The sequence below is a fragment of the Oncorhynchus mykiss genome, unplaced genomic scaffold, assembly GCF_013265735.2.
Source record: "Oncorhynchus mykiss isolate Arlee unplaced genomic scaffold, USDA_OmykA_1.1 un_scaffold_550, whole genome shotgun sequence".
NCBI classification, from domain to species: Eukaryota; Metazoa; Chordata; class Actinopteri; order Salmoniformes; family Salmonidae; genus Oncorhynchus; species Oncorhynchus mykiss.
The window spans coordinates 53831-60000 of record NW_023493997.1 but is presented as its reverse complement, the minus strand read 5'-3'; positions in this window follow the sequence as shown (position 1 = coordinate 60000).

Here is a 6170-nt window from a genome sequence, read left to right as displayed (position 1 = left end):
AGTCAGAGGAAATCAAACTGGCTGGACAACAGGGGAGAACCATGGAGACGCATCGTGAAACAAGTGTGGGACTGGACTGGAGAGATAGCCCTCACCAGGGCTAAACAACCACCAATCGGTCGCCGAAGGGACGGGCACCTTCATTGGACAAGAACCATGGTCATTGGATGAACCAAACCCACAAGGTGATAGCTGGGATAGAGCACCTGCCCAGGACAAGGCTCAATATCCTCCCACCACCAAGCTGGGCAACGTGGATCAAAAGTTAGGACACATCGGGCGCCGAAGGGTCTGGTCAAACCACTAAATCGGTCGCCGGCGGGAAAATGTCCAAAGTACCATGGTTCTGAGGGTCTGACTTCCCTCAAAACTGTCCGTTACTCATTTTCTATTCGGACTGAGCAGTTTGACACCACCCCCGTCTCTCTAGGACATGGAAGTCCTGTTGCCAAAAACCAGGTTTCTGAAATCGCGCCGGTACCTGTCTGGTCGACCCGCCACTGAGTGTGTAATCCAAAACAGGCCAAATATCGATGAAGCCCTGAACCTCACAGGGCTTCTGTGCGCCCCACCATCGGGGGTCAAATTCAACAAAAACGTGATAAATCAAAAAGTACACATCCGATCTTGATGGGGTTTTTTTTGCACGAAAGTGCATAAATAGACGAGCATTTACATTCAATTAAAAACGTTTTTGTATAAAACATTTTAATAGGAAATCGTGTTTCAAGTTTTGGGAAAAAAGTGAATGTCACAGGATGCATAGGTTCCTGTGGATGCGAATTTTTTTTTACATTATGTAATTGTTGCCCATCACGAGAGAGGGTATGAGACGAAATTTGGGACCTCTAGCCCTTCGGGAAGTATTTTTAATCATTTTTTGAAAATTACAGAAATTGGTCGAAAAAATGACAGAGTCCCACTTTTCACAGCCGTGCACCTGGTGATTGAAAACGTGCATCTGGTAACCCAAAAATGCGGTTCTCAATGCGCTTGCCGGTGTTACAGATATACATGTCCGATAATGATGCACCCTACTACGGACCTTTTTCAATGGGGGTCGGCCTGAATTATTTATGGAAGGTATGATTACTTTTTTTTTCTCCGTGCAACTGGTGATTGAAAACGTGCACCTGGTCACCCAAAACACGGTTCTCTATGCGGTTAGCGGTGTTCCCGAGATTCATGTCCGATAATGATGCACCCTACTACGGACCTTTTCAATGGGGGCCGGTCCGAATTATTTATGGAAGGTATGATTTTTTTTTCTCTCTCCGTGCAACTGGTGATTGAAAACGTGCATCTGGTAACCCAAAACACGGTTCTCTATGCGGTTAGCGGTGTTCCCGAGATTCATGTCCGATAATGATGCACCCTACTACGGACCTTTTCAATGGGGGCCGGTCCGAATTATTTATGGAAGGTATGATTTTTTTTTTTTTTCAACACTTTTCCCCTCTTTTTCTCTCTCTGCCGGGGCCGGCCCTGGGTGCTTTATGGACGGTTTAAAACATGACTATGGATGCAAATGCTCATTTTCCTCCGTGCACCTGGTGATTGAAAACGTGCATCTGGTAACCCAAAAATTATAAAAGGGTTTTAAATACTTTTACCCGTCATTCTATTGATATAGCCCGCTAGGGGAGTGCCCCACTACGGCCCTCTCTCTGTCAGGGCCGTCCTTGGGTGCTTTTTACACACTTTAAGAAATCACGATGGATGCAGATTGCTATTAATCCTCCGTGCAACTGGTGATTGAAAACGTGCATCTGGTAACCCAAAATTTCAAATATGGTTCAAAATGAATTTAAAGGCACCCCTCTCATTGTTGCCCGCTATGGGAGCACCCCACTAAGGCCCTGTCTCGGTCGGGCCCGTCCTGAGTGCTTTATAGACACTTTAAGAAATCGCGATGGATGCAGATTGCTATTAATCCTCCGTGCAACTGGTGATTGAAAATGTGCAACTGGTGATTGAAAACGTGCACCTGGTCACCCAAAACACGGTTCTCTATGCGGTTAGCGGTGTTCCATCTATTCATGTCCGCTTATGGCGCACCCTACTACGGACCTTTAGCAATGGGGGCCGGCCCGAATTATTTATGGAAGGTCTGATGATGATTTTTTTTTTTTTTCACCATCTCTTTCTCTCTCTGCCGGGGCCGGCCAAGAGTGCTTTATGGACGGTTTAAAACATGACTATGGATGCAAATGCTCATTTTCCTCCGTGCACCTGGTGATTGAAAACGTGCATCTGGTAACCCAAAAATTATAAAAGGGTTTTAAATACTTTTACCCGTCATTCTATTGATATAGCCCGCTAGGGGAGTGCCCCACTACGGCCCTCTCTCTGTCAGGGCCGTCCTTGGGTGCTTTTTACACACTTTAAGAAATCACGATGGATGCAGATTGCTATTAATCCTCCGTGCAACTGGTGATTGAAAACGTGCATCTGGTAACCCAAAATTTCAAATATGGTTCAAAATGAATTTAAAGGCACCCCTCTCATTGTTGCCCGCTATGGGAGCACCCCACTAAGGCCCTGTCTCGGTCGGGCCCGTCCTGAGTGCTTTATAGACACTTTAAGAAATCGCGATGGATGCAGATTGCTATTAATCCTCCGTGCAACTGGTGATTGAAAATGTGCAACTGGTGATTGAAAACGTGCACCTGGTCACCCAAAACACGGTTCTCTATGCGGTTAGCGGTGTTCCATCTATTCATGTCCGCTTATGGCGCACCCTACTACGGACCTTTAGCAATGGGGGCCGGCCCGAATTATTTATGGAAGGTCTGATGATGATTTTTTTTTTTTTTCACCATCTCTTTCTCTCTCTGCCGGGGCCGGCCAAGAGTGCTTTATGGACGGTTTAAAACATGACTATGGATGCAAATGCTCATTTTCCTCCGTGCACCTGGTGATTGAAAACGTGCATCTGGTAACCCAAAAATTATAAAAGGGTTTTAAATACTTTTACCCGTCATTCTATTGATATAGCCCGCTAGGGGAGTGCCCCACTACGGCCCTCTCTCTGTCAGGGCCGTCCTTGGGTGCTTTTTACACACTTTAAGAAATCACGATGGATGCAGATTGCTATTAATCCTCCGTGCAACTGGTGATTGAAAACGTGCATCTGGTAACCCAAAATTTCAAATATGGTTCAAAATGAATTTAAAGGCACCCCTCTCATTGTTGCCCGCTATGGGAGCACCCCACTAAGGCCCTGTCTCGGTCGGGCCCGTCCTGAGTGCTTTATAGACACTTTAAGAAATCGCGATGGATGCAGATTGCTATTAATCCTCCGTGCAACTGGTGATTGAAAATGTGCAACTGGTGATTGAAAACGTGCACCTGGTCACCCAAAACACGGTTCTCTATGCGGTTAGCGGTGTTCCATCTATTCATGTCCGCTTATGGCGCACCCTACTACGGACCTTTAGCAATGGGGGCCGGCCCGAATTATTTATGGAAGGTCTGATGATGATTTTTTTTTTTTTTCACCATCTCTTTCTCTCTCTGCCGGGGCCGGCCAAGAGTGCTTTATGGACGGTTTAAAACATGACTATGGATGCAAATGCTCATTTTCCTCCGTGCACCTGGTGATTGAAAACGTGCATCTGGTAACCCAAAAATTATAAAAGGGTTTTAAATACTTTTACCCGTCATTCTATTGATATAGCCCGCTAGGGGAGTGCCCCACTACGGCCCTCTCTCTGTCAGGGCCGTCCTTGGGTGCTTTTTACACACTTTAAGAAATCACGATGGATGCAGATTGCTATTAATCCTCCGTGCAACTGGTGATTGAAAACGTGCATCTGGTAACCCAAAATTTCAAATATGGTTCAAAATGAATTTAAAGGCACCCCTCTCATTGTTGCCCGCTATGGGAGCACCCCACTAAGGCCCTGTCTCGGTCGGGCCCGTCCTGAGTGCTTTATAGACACTTTAAGAAATCGCGATGGATGCAGATTGCTATTAATCCTCCGTGCAACTGGTGATTGAAAATGTGCAACTGGTGATTGAAAACGTGCACCTGGTCACCCAAAACACGGTTCTCTATGCGGTTAGCGGTGTTCCATCTATTCATGTCCGCTTATGGCGCACCCTACTACGGACCTTTAGCAATGGGGGCCGGCCCGAATTATTTATGGAAGGTCTGATGATGATTTTTTTTTTTTTTCACCATCTCTTTCTCTCTCTGCCGGGGCCGGCCAAGAGTGCTTTATGGACGGTTTAAAACATGACTATGGATGCAAATGCTCATTTTCCTCCGTGCACCTGGTGATTGAAAACGTGCATCTGGTAACCCAAAAATTATAAAAGGGTTTTAAATACTTTTACCCGTCATTCTATTGATATAGCCCGCTAGGGGAGTGCCCCACTACGGCCCTCTCTCTGTCAGGGCCGTCCTTGGGTGCTTTTTACACACTTTAAGAAATCACGATGGATGCAGATTGCTATTAATCCTCCGTGCAACTGGTGATTGAAAACGTGCATCTGGTAACCCAAAATTTCAAATATGGTTCAAAATGAATTTAAAGGCACCCCTCTCATTGTTGCCCGCTATGGGAGCACCCCACTAAGGCCCTGTCTCGGTCGGGCCCGTCCTGAGTGCTTTATAGACACTTTAAGAAATCGCGATGGATGCAGATTGCTATTAATCCTCCGTGCAACTGGTGATTGAAAATGTGCAACTGGTGATTGAAAACGTGCACCTGGTCACCCAAAACACGGTTCTCTATGCGGTTAGCGGTGTTCCATCTATTCATGTCCGCTTATGGCGCACCCTACTACGGACCTTTAGCAATGGGGGCCGGCCCGAATTATTTATGGAAGGTCTGATGATGATTTTTTTTTTTTTTCACCATCTCTTTCTCTCTCTGCCGGGGCCGGCCAAGAGTGCTTTATGGACGGTTTAAAACATGACTATGGATGCAAATGCTCATTTTCCTCCGTGCACCTGGTGATTGAAAACGTGCATCTGGTAACCCAAAAATTATAAAAGGGTTTTAAATACTTTTACCCGTCATTCTATTGATATAGCCCGCTAGGGGAGTGCCCCACTACGGCCCTCTCTCTGTCAGGGCCGTCCTTGGGTGCTTTTTACACACTTTAAGAAATCACGATGGATGCAGATTGCTATTAATCCTCCGTGCAACTGGTGATTGAAAACGTGCATCTGGTAACCCAAAATTTCAAATATGGTTCAAAATGAATTTAAAGGCACCCCTCTCATTGTTGCCCGCTATGGGAGCACCCCACTAAGGCCCTGTCTCGGTCGGGCCCGTCCTGAGTGCTTTATAGACACTTTAAGAAATCGCGATGGATGCAGATTGCTATTAATCCTCCGTGCAACTGGTGATTGAAAATGTGCAACTGGTGATTGAAAACGTGCACCTGGTCACCCAAAACACGGTTCTCTATGCGGTTAGCGGTGTTCCATCTATTCATGTCCGCTTATGGCGCACCCTACTACGGACCTTTAGCAATGGGGGCCGGCCCGAATTATTTATGGAAGGTCTGATGATGATTTTTTTTTTTTTTCACCATCTCTTTCTCTCTCTGCCGGGGCCGGCCAAGAGTGCTTTATGGACGGTTTAAAACATGACTATGGATGCAAATGCTCATTTTCCTCCGTGCACCTGGTGATTGAAAACGTGCATCTGGTAACCCAAAAATTATAAAAGGGTTTTAAATACTTTTACCCGTCATTCTATTGATATAGCCCGCTAGGGGAGTGCCCCACTACGGCCCTCTCTCTGTCAGGGCCGTCCTTGGGTGCTTTTTACACACTTTAAGAAATCACGATGGATGCAGATTGCTATTAATCCTCCGTGCAACTGGTGATTGAAAACGTGCATCTGGTAACCCAAAATTTCAAATATGGTTCAAAATGAATTTAAAGGCACCCCTCTCATTGTTGCCCGCTATGGGAGCACCCCACTAAGGCCCTGTCTCGGTCGGGCCCGTCCTGAGTGCTTTATAGACACTTTAAGAAATCGCGATGGATGCAGATTGCTATTAATCCTCCGTGCAACTGGTGATTGAAAATGTGCAACTGGTGATTGAAAACGTGCACCTGGTCACCCAAAACACGGTTCTCTATGCGGTTAGCGGTGTTCCATCTATTCATGTCCGCTTATGGCGCACCCTACTACGGACCTTTAGCA